This window comes from Mus musculus, chromosome 11 (assembly GCF_000001635.26).
Source record: "Mus musculus strain C57BL/6J chromosome 11, GRCm38.p6 C57BL/6J".
In the NCBI taxonomy this organism is placed as follows: domain Eukaryota; kingdom Metazoa; phylum Chordata; class Mammalia; order Rodentia; family Muridae; genus Mus; species Mus musculus.
In genome coordinates this window covers 56,714,773-56,730,015 of record NC_000077.6, presented here as the reverse complement: position 1 = coordinate 56,730,015, position 15,243 = coordinate 56,714,773, and the positions used below count along the sequence as shown (strand labels likewise).

Genomic DNA, 15,243 nt, shown 5'->3' with positions numbered 1-15,243 from the left:
TGGTAACTAGCACAGATGGCTTAGTTCCCATATAGGATTGTGAACCCCTTGGAGAGAGGAGTCTGTTTGAGCCACAATTATTTCTTAAATGCATTCAGTACAGGGCTGTGTTCAATGGAACTCTGAAGCAATCTGTTCCCAAGAATGTCAACTTGTAAAGGTGGTTTTAGAAAGTTTTGCATTACCAAAGGCCAGGAAACCTCTAAGTCCCTTAGGTCATCAGAGCTCTACCCTTTCCCTAGTGAAACACTTTTCTGAAGATTATTTAAATCTCTCTTGAAGGACTTTTTTGTCCATAAATGAGAAAATTGTAGCTTCCGCAAAAGATGCAATGGACATGAGGCTCTGCCTTTAAAACAAAAACAAATAATAACAACAAATAAAGATAAGTCTTAGGATGAGATCATTGATGTGAAAATGGTTGTCTCAAGCATCCGACTCCTTTATTCAAGCAGAATCTTAAGCGTAGACACAAAACTGCAAAATTGCTACGATAGTAACAAAGCCCACTGTGTTGGGAGTTGGGGGTGGGAGACATGGTTCAGCAGTGAAGTGTTCTTGCATCCCCAGCACCCACATGGTGACTACCTATAGCCCTAGTTTTAGGGGTTCTGAGTCCATCCTTTGGTCTTCACAGGTACTCAGCATGTAAATGGTACACAAAACATATATTCAGGTAAACATTCACATAAAATAAACTCTAAAGAAAAGAGGGAGAGAGAATGATTGCTCAGTGTCCTGCTTACTCCAAATCTCACGACTATTCTTCAGTAGCTAGGCCTTAAGACCCAGCACTCAGAATTCAAGGTTTAGCTTGAGACTTCTTGGTACTGATTTGAATTTTTCATAACTTAACCAAGAATATTTAAGCTAGAAACAAAAGATACACAGATGGATAGGTGGGAACCCTGTTTTAATAAATGCCTTTCTAGCTTCTACTCTACAGAAGGTTAGCTAGTTAGCGTGAGCATCTTTACACAACAAGCTGACACACTGCAATGGCCACCTTTATGTCTTAATGTTTATGTTGAGTTTCATGTCAGCTGTGTCTGTTTCTGGGGCTTAGCAGAGTCAAGGTTAAAGAAGGACTGGCTAATTTTCTAGCCTGAGGGTTTTGTGCAGTAGATCTAACAGTTGACTTTCCACTGAGATCAAAGACAGCTGCAGTCTGAGCTCACAGCCAGCATCTCCTATGAAGGTGGGTGGCAGCCCTGTTTGCACACCCTGAGTTCCTGGAAGACTTAGTCTCATCCAATGCAGGAGGAAAATGAGCTGGAGCCCTCACTCTTGCTGGGAACTCATCTATATTTCATGTGGATTGGCATCACTGCGCATGAAAAAGGAGCAGAAAGGCTAAGTTGGTCTGATCTCCCAGCTGCACTTCCACTAGGTGGTCCTGTGGGGACTTTGCCATCATTAGAAGTTGGTTTTTTTCACCCACATGTGGATGATTTCAATCCATCCACAGTCCCTTGACAGCTACTGCTGCCCACAACGGACCAGCTCAGATGTCCGGGAAAGTTACTTGTTGTTCGGAGTTTAGCAAACAAATGGGACAAAGTTCAGAATAATGTCAGATGTCTTCCTTGACAGTGTGGCGCTTGGCAAGGTGACAACAGCATCTGTCTGAGTCAGTTGCTTATCTGTTTACTTATTTCCTGGGCTTCGGAGAACACAAGACACTCTGGCTCTCATTGCATAATTGTCTGAAATGATCTTTAATTTCACTGTTGTTCAAATTCAAGCCTCATTGCTAGGGACTTGAGTGTTAGCTCTCAATGACAGTGCACATTTATCAAGGGCTCAGTCAGTACAAACTAAATTATCCAGTAAGTAAGCAAGTCCTGGATCCTGCATAAGAGGAGATGGATTGCTGTGCCCCCCCCTCCCGGACGGGACAGAAACAAAAGCAAACAAAGGACAAGGGATGCTAGGTAGGTAAGAATTCAAGGATTTGAGTAACTGATATTAAAACTACAATTTGCCTAAGAAAACTGCTTTCCCACTCAGTGTGAGCCATGTGTCTTGTTGACATGAAGATCATTGCTAACTGGGATATGCAGATGCAATCGTAATCATACAATTATTTATGCCTGGGGCCAAAATCACTACTTTCCTCTCAACCTGCAAAAAAGACAGAAGTACAGACCATTCTCAGATCAGCAAATCCCTAAATTACCATTCTCACTGGGAGGACAAATGTTTCCCACACTGAAGTGGAAATTTCTGGTCATGTCATGTGATGCAGACTCTTGTATCGTTTTGCTGAAGCAAGATCCCCGAGGGACACATGATGTTTGAAGAGAGTTTAAGTAAGATCCAACAGACAGTGATGTGGTGCTTACATAGCTAGCCATGCAACCCTTTGTGCAATGCTTCGTTGGTCTTGAGTCTTCTTTGATCTTTACTTTGTTGAAAGAGGCATTGCAGAGAACTTCTCCTGGCTTTTGGGGGGGTTATGGTCACTCCTGCTGACTCGTGCCATTTCTGCTGTATTTTGCTGACTCTTGCTGTTTTTGATAGATCATCCCCTGCTGATTCATATTTAGTGATACTCTTTGAACTGGACTGTTGGTATCCTGACACTAATGAACTGGACTGCTGGTATCCTGACAATGGAGATTGGAATTGCCCCAAAGAACTACCTCTAAACAGATCCACATCCCCTTGTCCTATTCACCATCTTTTCTCCCTTCCCCTTGAATGGTGGACTAGAAAGAGCGGACAAAGCACTTGAAAGCCCTTATTAATGTAGATTTGAAAAAAAATCTAAGCGTACACCACACTCCTCCCTGAGAATGTCAAACCTGTTTCTTTTCTCTCTTCCTTTTTGACTGTGATTCATTCCCAGCAATCCTCCTGAAGAGTCCCATTTCAAGATGAAATCTGTCACCAATTAACAAAAGTAAAAACAGACTCACTATTTAAACCTTGTTGACCTGTAGCAAACCAGATATCATTTTTAATTTGAATCCAGAGATAACCCAAAACACTGCAGTTTCTTCTTTGCATAATTGTCAGTAATGATCTTTAATTCTACTGTTGTGCAAATTCACATTCCAATACGACTCAGAACTTGATTAATTGAACTTTAAGCTCTCAATGACAAATTAGATCAGGAAAGGTTGAAGGTAACTCACATTCTGTTCTGTGAAAAATAACAAATAGGCATCTCAGTGCTTGATTCTCGTCCTGTTTGGGGAGGATGGCTATACATTTGTGAGTATCAATTTGAAAGTATTGAACCATTGCCCATTCAGAATCTGGCTGGGGCCAATTCACTTACAGAGGCAGTTTGCTCCCTCCCTCCCTCCCTCCCTCCCTCCCTCCCTCCCTCCCTCCCTCCCTTCCTTCCTTCCTTCCTTCCTTCCTTCCTTCCTTCCTTCCTTCCATCTTTCCTTCCTCTCTCCAAATACACATGGAATCTTTAATCTGGACTAAAATTCAACTAAGACATTGGGAATTCAAGACCAAATTATACATAAATTCATAGTACTCATAGAATTGAAATATTTTAGATATTTTATTTTAGGTATATGAATATTTTGCTAACATGTATGCATTTATTCTGTGTGTGTGTGTGTGTGTGTGTGTGTGTGTCTCCAGAAGTTGAGTTGAGGAGTTGATCCTCTGGAGAGATGACTCACTGGTTAAGTGCATGTGTTGCTCTTGCAGAGGAGCCAGGTCAGTTCTTAGCACCATATAGTGGCTCACAAACATCAGTTATTCAAGTTCTAGCAGATTCCACACATTTTTCTAAGCTCCTGGGGTGCTCATAGAATTTAAATCTCAACAAGAAAGAGAAATTAAAAACAGAGTGAAAAAAGTAAATGCAATAGAAAAATAGTGTTGTCACAAAAGATTGAAGAGGTATTAAACAGGTCATTTAAGAATAGGAGAAGGATCAAATAGTACTGTTCTAAAGAAAAAGACTAGCAACAAAATGACTCGTAACGACATTCTGCTATATTCATAGGTCAGTGCTGTGCTCAGCCATCAGCAAAGAAGCTTCCCCCTGCAGCAGATGGGAACGAATACAGAAACCCTCATCCAGACATTACCCACAAAGGGAAACTCTGGAACTCACAGCTGTAAAGGGGATGTCTCCATCAAATCCCTCCCCTCGGTGTCCAGGGAACCCTGAAGGAGAGGAGATAGAAGGAGTAACAGAGCTAGAGGGGAAGGACACCATGAACACAAGGCCAGCTAAATCAACATGAGCAAAGCTGCTATGAACTCACAGAGACTGAGGCAGCATGCACAGGACCTGTAGGTCTGCACCAGGTCTTTGTGCATATGTTATGGCTTCTAGTTTAGTGTTTTTATGGCCACCCTGAGTGTGTGAATGAGTGGGCCTCTGACTGTGTGCTCTCTTGTGCTCTTTCCCTTCTGTTTGTTTGTTTTGTGCCATGTCAACTTATTATTATTAATTATATTTTATTCTACTGTAATCCCCTAGAAGCCTGTTTTTTTTTCAATGAGAGGCATAAAGGGAGTGGATCCAGATGGGAAGAAGGTGGAAAGGAACTGAGAGAAGTAGAGGGAGCAGAAAACGTAATCAGGAGATATTATGTAAGAAAAAAGCAATCATTTTCAATACAAGGGGGAGGGGAAGGACAGGAGGTGGAGTTAGAATCCAGGACTGAGCTCGGGGCAAAGAAAGGAAGTGGGTGTGGCTGGATGGAGTGGGTGGAGCCTGGGAAGGGTGATCGAGGAAAGAGGAGGAAAAGACAAAGCTTGATTGGCTGAGCTTTGGAAACCATTTTCAGGAATTTTCAAAAGGAGGCATGAGAGATAATAGAAAGATTTTTGTTTGTTTGTTTCAATCCTGTCATTTTTTTTTCTTTACTTGTGGTGGATAAATCAATTCAACTTTCTGGCTAGGGTTGTAGCAAGAAGTGTTTTTGCACACAAGAGAATCCAGCCTGAGTCATTCCTTTAAGGCAGTGATTGTGAAGGCTGGTCTTTCTCTTTGATTTCACTGACCATTAGTGTAATAGGAAATTACTCATAAGGAATCACTGAATGCATTTGCCCACTGACACCCGTTTAGAAAAAAGTAATTTTAGAAATTAATGAGGATTTTTTTGGGGGTGGGTGGGAGAGCTTGTAACCTGGAAGTTTTCCTTTTTGTTCCTATTTAAAATTACATCAAATCTTCCTATTAGAGTGTTTTTTAATATGTATCCTGCATTATTCTATATAAAGTATATTTAAAAAAAATCTAGTTCTGGAAATCGTTGAGAAGACTTTAAGCAGAATCTAGAAGCAGTTTAAAAGTGGAGGTACATTTTAGGGTGTGATGATGCTGGAGACTGGATATGGTTTGGGATTTTAATGCTCTGGGCTGGACATACTAGTGCTATGGATCAGATAACCATACATGTATGTGCACATGGTATACAGAAGGGCTGCTCTGCTCTATAGATGGTGGATGCTGACAGGTTGATAGCATCCACAAATTAGCTTCTGGGAATGAGGCTTTCTAGAACATAACCTCATTGGAGAAGGGGAGTCCCAGCCCTGCTTAGAATCAAGATTCAGTATTTCATGAATTAAGTAGTACCAATTAACCAGCCAGCTAGCTTTTTCCCTCAGGAGTTTATAATTATTCCTAGCAAGTTTCAGCCTTAAAAGTTATTATGGCATAGTGGAAACATACAGAATTCTAAAATGACCACAGGAAATATCCGAGTTCTCATTTAGTTTTGAAAATCTATTAACTGGACTCAAACAAAGTGGAAGTTTGCATCCAAGCAATTATTGGTGCTTCCAAAGGATGGACATTATAAGCAGCACATTTGTTTTGCAGGAAGATAGTTAGCCTGTTTTATTCCTCACTCTGTCCCATGTTTGTCGCCTTCCTTTTAATGTTATATGGTGTCAAAACCTCATTTGCTTATACCTCCTGTTTATGGTGTGGCTGAACCAAAAGAGACTAAGAGTTTGGAAAGAGGTCATCAATAAAAGATTGTTATCATTGTTGTTCTGTGAAAATGTTGTGTAACCCTTTTTGCTTTTCGACTGGGAAGCTCAAAAGAGATAATCATTTGGATTTCTGAAGTAATCATCTTCATGCATACTCACACATATGGAGGCTAGTCCTTTTTTCTATTGCATCTATATTTCTTTTTTCATAGTACATCTTATGGTAATCCTTTTAAAATATTTTGTTCCTATGTGCTCTTTTAATTTCTGCTTTGTATGTCTAGGGGCTAAGTCTAGGGCTTCAGGCATGCTAGGCCAGTGCCACAGCACTGAGAAACAGCCCTGGCACTCTTGCACTTTTTATTTTGACAGGGGGTCTCACTATGTTTTCCAGATTGTCTGTGAGCTCATTCCATAGCCCAGGCAGGCTTTGCCTGCCTTTTCCATCAGTGTCCCGAGTGTCTGGGATCATAAACCTGCATCATTATCCCAGCCTTCTGTAGGCGTCTACTTAGATAACTGGATAAATAGTTCCCCTGTGTGATATAAATATAAACATGATTTCAGCCTCTAGAATTGAGATAGATGAAACTTCCGTCAGACCAGTGTTAGGGGTGGTATAATTCCAACACCTTCTATATCACTACTGATTGAATTTGACAGCATGCAACCCCGTGTCTCACTCTTTGTTATAGATAAGATCATATTGTGTTTTGTCGCCATTACCCAGGCTCTCAAGCCCAGGCACTTTTCATGTTGTATGGGAGTAGACCATACACAAGAGGTATGGAGGTGCGTGGCACACAGTGAGTGCTTAACACTCAGTGGCTTCAGTTTTCAGGAGACAGTACCCTCAGTGCCCCTCACATGCTATGTTTTATTTGAAGGAAGCATGAGACAATGATGTTTCTTTTGCTAGTAGCACTGAGGGAAAAAAATTAAAGTTCTTTGAATCTGAATACAACCATATTTCACAAACTAAAGAGTTATTTATTAAAGAGAACCTAGGAAGTAATTAACTATAAACTCCATCTCCCTGGATAGTGTGGGTGTAATTCAAAACTGACATGATTACTCATGTTCATGTATGTATTTATTATATGAACTTTAGTGAACAAAGTTTTTTTTTTAATCTACTAAATTATCTGTGGTGTTCTCAGATAACATAGGAAGCTGTGTGACCTAAGGAAGGTTCTATGAACTGTGAATATTGAATATGAAATATTATTTGTTGAAATGAAAAGACTGTTCCATTTAAACTTGCATTGGCAATCAAAATGATTGTGATCTATTGAGCATGAGCCACGAGACACAGACATCGCTTTGCTTTCATTAATCATTATGCATTTCTGTCCGTGCAGATTCAGTTATGAGCTCATGTGTCTGAATCCTCTCCAGCTTGCTCTCTGCAGAAAGACACGATTGGACCATCACTGGGATCCCATGGATGACGCCAACCCTTTCTCACTGATTCCTGACTGCAGACACGTTTACTTATGTAAAGCGGGCATGATGCTCCCTCTTTGTAGACAATTTGGTGTCCAGGAAGTTCCTCAGGGCTTCTCTGTATTACTTCTTCCCTGCTCAGGAGATTTTCTGATGCAGAATTCCCAGCAACCTTCTGTGCTGTCCAGAAGTGTAGAGCTGATATGCACATGGGAGTCACTTGTGATGATCTCTCTCTCTCTCTCTCTCTCTCTCTCTCTCTCTCTCTCTCTCTCCCCTTTTTCTCTCTGTGTGGTATATGTGTATATATAAATATGTGTGTGTATGAATCTATTTGTGTATGTACATGTAAGTGTGTATCTGTGTGTGTTATGTGTGTTATTAATTTCTGTAACTGTGGCAAAGTACATGAGGTACTCACCTTTAAAAAGATGGGAGGTCTGTTTCAGGCTATGTTCACTTGGCCATATTGCTTTGGATTCTGATACCATGTGTTTTGTGGCTAGTATGTAGCCAAGTTGAGCTAATTACTCCAAAGTGACTGACCAGGAAGCATAGAGAGAGACAGGGAGGGGATGAATGTCGGTGTTTCCTCAAAGGTGTGGCAGCAGTGAGCTAACCTCCTTCCACTAGGCCCCATGGTCTGAAGGTCCCAGCACTTCTCAATAGCACCATGAGTCAGCAACCACACTTATAGCACATAGACTTCTGGGAACATCTATGATCCAAACTCTAAGACCTGCCATTTCAGCCATTTGCAGAGGCAGGAGGACCAGGAGTTCAAGGCTAATGGCTCAGCAGTTAAGAACATTTATTGCTTTTCCAGAGGACATGGGTTCTATTCCCAGTACCCACATGGTAACTTACAACCATCTGTAATGCCAGTTCCATGGGATGCAACGCCCTCTTCTGGCCATCATGAGCCTAAGAGACCTAAGGAACTCCTTAGCTGAGTTACAGAGGGATTTTAAAGCCAGCCTGTCTGAAAGTAAAAACTGCAAATGAGCTGGAAGTGATGCTCACTGGTAAAATACTTTCCCTTAAGCCTGAGGCTGAGTATACAACAAAGAAGAAGGGGAAAAAAAAAAGGCTGGGCCAAAACTGTAAAGGAAGAAAGGAAGGAGTAGGAGGAAATTGTACCACCTGTGCTTTTATGGTTCACGCTTCCCTTGCCACACTGGACCCAATTGAAGACATGTGAATGGCATTGCACACAATGAAAGAGGCAAAGAACCAAAAATTACAACCCCACCCCCAAAAGCCTTTGTCCTTGCCTGAGTTGATAGAGCTATGTCTACCCCAACCTCCTCCTCTTGTTCGATGATGGCCTTTTCATTTAAATCTTGACACTCTGGCCTAAGTTTTTACCAGTCCTTGGAGGGGGTTGAGTTATATACTAAAGAAGAAAAGGGCAGAAGGGTCCAAGAGGAGGTGAAATGATCTTTCCAGGAAAAGCAGCAAGCTGGTGAGGAATGTGCTGTAATTATTACAATAAAGATATACACTAGTTACCTCCCTATTGTTTACTTTCAAACTTGGAAAGTATTGTTCTCTTGTTCAAATTAAAAAAAAAATCTCCAGAACATTTTTATCTAAATGTTGATGAAAGATGTTAAGTTTCCTATTTAGTATGTGTAAGTATAGGTTTTTAATTATGTGTATGTATAGGTATGCGCACATAGACTCAGTGCCCAGAAAAGACCATTGAATTTCCTGGAACTGGAGTTAAGAACTTGTGAGTCACTTGATGAGGGTGCTGGAAATGAACCCTGGTCCTCTACAAGAATAGAAGGCACTCATAACCTCTGAAATCTTGCAGTTATTCTAAATTAAAATATTTGAGGTTTTGGGGAAACTTAATCAAGATGAAAATGTTTATCTCTTACACTTCTCAGCATTTTCTAAGTTCTAGGTAAAAATGCTATGTTAAAAAAAGTTATGGCAACAGATTGCTTTTGGAAGGATGTCACAACTTTACAGTGGCACTGTGACAGTGGCTGAGTAAACACAAACAGAGGTGAGCTTATCTCCTTCCAGGTCTCCCTGCATGTGGCAGGAAGGTTCCCTGAGGATGCTGAGTACAAGACTTGAGAGTGTCACACCTCACAGACAGCTGAAAGTGTGTAGGATCCTGAGCCATTTTCCATTCCAGCCCATGGAACTCCAGTCTCAAGTGTCTGTGGTCCAGGTTCCCTAGCATTTCCCAGCAAACCCAGAGCCACTTTGTAATTGTAGCACATAGGGATGGATAGGTGTTGTTTCAGGCTGCAAGAACCGGCAGGTAGATGGATAATCCTGGCATCCTATAGATGCTTCACAACTATGAGATGATCAACTCACTCCAGATTTGTTTTCATCTTCTAAACAAAAAAAAAAGTGGAATTAAAATCTCTTTCCTTCTCCCTCTGTGTCTGTCTGTCTGTCCTTTACTGTCCCCCACCTCTTTCAGTCTCCATCCCTCCCTTCATCTCTTCCTTTCTTCTTTCATCTGATATCTGAGACAAAACCTCACCATGTTACACATGCTGGCCTCAAATACCTGATCCTCTTGCCTCAGCCTCCTGAGTGCTGGGACCATAGGGATGTACCACTACAACCATCTTTAAATATCTATTTCTAATGTGATTGGCCAGGTTTTATCCAATCTTACTACACAGCACAACCACTTATTTGTTCAAGTGAGAGCAGGACATTAATATCTTTATCTTTCTGTTGTTTGTGTTGCAGAAAGGCCAGTGAACAGGGATGGCCACCACATGTGAGATGAGGAAGTCACACCATTCCTTGGAAAGCTCAACTCAAAAGCTAAAACAGCATCAAAATTCAAGTTCAGAGCTACCAAGATACAGGGATGTGAAGACATCGCCACATGAGCACTGAGTGTCTCATTGATTTTTCTTAATCTGTCTCAGAGATGGAGAGATAGTTGGGTAGCTAAGAGCTCAAGCGGTTCTTGCTGAGAACCCAAGTTCTAACCTCAGCACCCACATCAGCACCCATGTCAGGCAGCTCACAAGCACCTGTAACTCCAGATCTTGTGGGGCCTATTTCTAGTTTCTACAGATGTCTAAGCTTGGGTATACCTTATCTCCATCCAACTATGTGTAATTTTGAAATACATCTTTTTAAAAATTAGCTGACTGGAGATCTGTAAAGTTATTGGATAATTTATCTCTGTGAGATGATTTTGCACTAACTGGCTAGTTATTGATGCTGATTTTTGTTTTTTACCTTTTATGTTGAATATTTGTAAAAATTTGCAAGCAGAATCCATCTTCCTCCCTCTAGGGCAGAAAGTACACCTGTCATTTAGGAAGCAAAACTGTCTCCACATTAGTCCATATGTCTGGAGCAGGGTTGAGTCCATCTCGTCAGGGCCCCTGGGATATACTCAAAGCTCTGGCACATTGCTTCAACCTTGGCTGATGTGTTTCACACAGGTGTGCATATGGGCTGTTCTGAGCCCATGATAGCTGCCTTGGAAGGGAAGCTTCTTCTCTTTCTGCTAGCACATCAGTTCCTTTTCTCATCACTGTGAGACATAAGGCAAACATAAGGCAAAAAAGCAAGTTAAAGAAGGAAGGTCCATTTTGGCTCAGGCTTGAGGGTACAGCACATCCACCAGGGTTGGGGAAGCATGGGGGCAGGAGCTGAGGCAGCTCTCACACCGCATCCCCAGTCAGGAAGCAGAGAGGGATGAGTGCCCATGCTCAGCTCTGCTTTTCATTTTGTGCAGTCAAGACCCCCAGGCCATGGATGGTGCTTCCCGAATTCAGAGTGGGTCCTTTCGCCTCACTTAACCTAATTGACAGAATCCTATAGAGCCTGCCTTGAGGCTTGAGGCTAGAGGCTTTGGTGGTATTGGATCATGTCAAGTTGACAATCAATGTTAACCACTGCACTGAAGGACCCTGAATGGACAGAACCTTCCAGAAAGGGGAACCAACATAGTGGGTAGTGGCAAAGAACAGTGTGAAGGGAAAGACTCAACCAAAAAGGTACAGATTTTTAATTTCTGGACCCTGTCATACTGACTCCTGCCTGTCCCTAACCCTTCCAGACATGTTAGCTATCCCCTCTCTCCTTGTGTTTGTCTGTTTGAGTTGACATTCTGCCTCCTGCTTCTAGCAATACTCCAAGTAATACCATAAGGAAAGACATTCTCATCCCATGTAGATGATTCCCTTCCTCAGAGAGATGTGTTTCTGTCAGTGATTCTGAATACCAGTCATACCAGTATGGAAGCTTCTCACTCCTGGAAACATTTTACACCTGTGGGGAGACACGTGTCTCTAAGTTGAAAGTGTTATGCCATGCATTCTTTGCTTGTGGAGTAGGTGCCAGAGCTCTTCCTCTGACCTCATAAACAGCTTTGTCTGGGGGTTTGTTCACGTAGCTTGAGTTTCCTGATCCTTGGCATGTTTGTTTCTAAAACTCAGTTTACAGCTTCTTATATAGCAAGCTGACCATTGGGGAGGCTTAGATCATATGAAACAAAGGATAACTAGGATGTTCTAATCACACTCTGTTGCTGAGACAAATAACATGACCAAAAGCAACCTATAGGAGGAGCATTTATCTGGCATATACTTTCAGGTTACCATTCATCATAAGGGAAGTCAGGACAGAAATTAAACAGAAATCACAAAAGACGCTGCCTATTGGCTCCCTCCAGGGCTCACCCAGCTAGGTTTCTTATATGGTCAAGTACAACCTCAGGGAATGGCTCCATCCACATTAATTCAAAAGCAACAAATATCTCCACAGGCCAATTTGATCAGGGAAGTCCCACAATTGGTACTCCCTTCTCAGATGACTCTAAGCTGTGACAATTTTACAGTTGAAGCTGATTAGAGCAATGGTTATATACCAAGCTACAGAACCCTATGGGAATACTCATTGTTTAGAACAGGGTTCATCCTGCTATCAGCCTATTGGGTAGATCCGAGTAGTCACCTGGTTTTAACCTATTGTGCTTGACTGGAATAATTTAATATCCAATTATTTAAATATTGATCTTAGATGCTTATGTGTAAATTTAAGACTTTCCCCAGAAACTATGGCTTGGAAAAACTAAATACTACAGTAGAAGTGTTCTGACCTTCAGTCTGGAAGAAGAATATGGTGTTCAGTGAGGGGAAAGCTCTCAACCCTAGTCAGCCTCCAGAGAGATTAACTACCATTAACTCTGTTCATCTCCAACCCCCTCCACCAGATTGTAATACCATCCATACCCACACCAAAGAACTGAGTAGCAGGGAAAAATGGAAATAGAGGGTGATTTTTAAAAATTCCTATAAGTATGTATTGTACACAGCTGTTGAAGTAAAATTTGGCTGTAATTCTGTTGGAACAAAAGCATTGTGGACATGAAGATGGGTGCTTTAAAAATCTATGTAGAGATGTCTCAAAACAGAATTATCTCAAGAATAGCTTCTGCCTTGCCAGCTTGTGTTCCTCACACCAGATGCTTCTGAGTGGTTGAAGGAGCTACATCTGTTGCTTGGAAGCTTGTCTTCTGGGCTTTGTGGAGAGAGGGATGGAATGCTGTCCTTTGTCCTTTAGAATGAGTCACTTACACTTGCAGATATGAAAAGTTCTACCGTGGGTCAGCTATGAAGCCAGCAGTGTGCCTGCTGTTCGAATTAAGCTCTCTCTCTCTCTCTCTCTCTCTCTCTCTCTCTCTCTCTCTCTCTCTCTCTCTCTCTCTCTCTGTGTGTGTGTATGTGCACATGTGTGTAGAGGCCAGAGGTCAACACTGGGTATTGCTCTTCAGTAACTGTCTACCTCGTTTATGAAATAAGGTCTTTTGTTGAGACCTGAGATGTGACAACTAGGCTTGTAAGGTGTCTGCCAAGTCCCAGGGATGCTTCTATCTGCACTTTTCAGTATGGGGATTACCAGTGCGTGCCACCACTTTTTCTGTGAATGTTGGAACGTGAACTCAGGCCTTCCTGATTGTATAACAGGCATTTTACTAACAAATCTACCTCTCTGACCCAAGTGAAGGCTTTTGATGAGACAGTATAAAGATGTAGGACCCCTGACCCCATAGATCTTATCCTATCGGGAAAGTACTCTTTTCCCTTGTTCCTACTCTGTCCCAGTGGGCGCTTTCAGAGCACCTGCTCACTCACAGTTAACAGTAAAGAACACATTTCCGGTTAAGGAGATGCACTTCAATCCCTAATTAGTAATCTGTAGCAGAGCCCTTCTGTGACCTTCTGGCCAGGCATTACACTCCGCACTATAGATCCTGCCATTCTTACTTGTCCCCCAACAGTCCTTTAGGTAGTAGAGGGCTCCCCTGGGTAGTTCCAGGCTGAAAAGTCTTCAAGTCCTCTGGATATATGTTTCAGGGTTTCCATTAAATCAGTATCCCATTAAATATTAACCTGTGGTATTTGCATTCTAAACTATGCTAAGTATATGTAAAAGTTGACATTTGTAGCAGAAGACCTGTGGGGCTGAAAGTAATTTGTTTTCTCCTAAACATTATAAGAACAATGGATACTAATTGGTTATTGAGATAAGTTCTAATTCTAAGAAACCCATCGTGTTATACATATTAACCCTGAAAATCAGGGCCAGTTTCTAGCGTAAAAATGAAATTGAGGGACAAAAGAAGCTATAGATTCTAGAACTTTCTAATTAATGAAATGTCATATAGGATATCTTTTGGCTGCCTTTAGGGCTAACCTGAAAGTGTTTTGCATTGCTTTGTCACTGACCCCTATGGTAGCACACAAACTCATTCTCCGTAAGGTCATGCTGCAAGAATCAAGCACACACATTCTCAGTACACCAAGGAGCTCCTGCAATCTCTCTAATCTCAGCCTTTGCTTTATTTAAAATAATTTATTGATTTTTAAAATAGCACAGATCTTTAGAAACTCTCTGTCCAGAGACAGATCAAACAGCTCCTTTGTTCTCACTCTGTCTGCCAGGAGTTCTGTGGCTGCTCAAATTTTGTTCAGTCAGATCAGAGTGGAATCACTGGTCTCAACCGTGTTTTAAAATCACCCATGCTGAATGTTATGAATTTCTAATGCAGCTAACTTCATCTTCTAGATGGTGACTAAGAGTGATTCATTGGCCACCTCTTAGTTGTCATCCTTCCCGATTGAAAGAACCTTGAACATGAGCACAGCTCCTTTCGACAACAAGAGCCATTGAGAGTGACATATCAGGTTCCTAACAGACTATCATACCACTTAGATGTTTGAGGCCACATGTACTTTTTCACCCTTAAGCTTAGTTGGGCAGGGCCAATTAGAGATGCTGTTGGGGTCAGTTGGACAACACCAATTGGAGATGCTCTTGGGGTCAGAAGATAGATGTTTACTCACCAGAGAAGGGAAATTGACAACAGACCAAAGCAATGATTCTACCTTAACAAGCCCAACCTAGTGGACCAGTGAGACTACTTATAGTGCTACTTATTGAGACTACTTACAGTGCTACTTAGGAGCATGGGTGATTCAAATGAAGTTACATCGTTAAAACGTCAACCCTACATGGACCATCTGACAGAGCAGAAAATGTTACCTGCTAAACTATCTCTCCAGCCCAGAAGTTTCTATCTTGACTGATATGATTCAATGATCTATCTACTTAGATGAGAAAATAAAAATTTCCTTCTGTAATTGTAATTTGCTTATTTGCTTTAGGGTTCAGTTAATTTTTTTATTTTTTTAAGATAGGATCTCATGTGCACTAAGCTGGTCTTGAACTCTCTATGTAGCCATAAAGGTGACCTAAACTTCTGATCTTTTTATTAAAAAAAAAAATCACACCTGAATTTTTATGGTGCTGAGAATAGAACCCAGGGCTTTGTGCATGCTCGGCAAACCTAGCCACCAGGGTGCA

General features: G+C 41.5%; 1 long non-coding RNA gene across 1 annotated transcript; it reads left to right on the top strand.

The window, feature by feature from the left end:
* The first annotated feature begins 3,373 nt into the window (after positions 1–3,373).
* On the top strand, positions 3,374–10,509 carry Gm39826. Its single transcript, XR_879875.1, has 2 exons — positions 3,374–7,426; positions 10,102–10,509. It is a non-coding gene; the product is annotated as a predicted gene, 39826 (long non-coding RNA).
* The last annotated feature ends 4,734 nt before the right edge of the window (positions 10,510–15,243 follow it).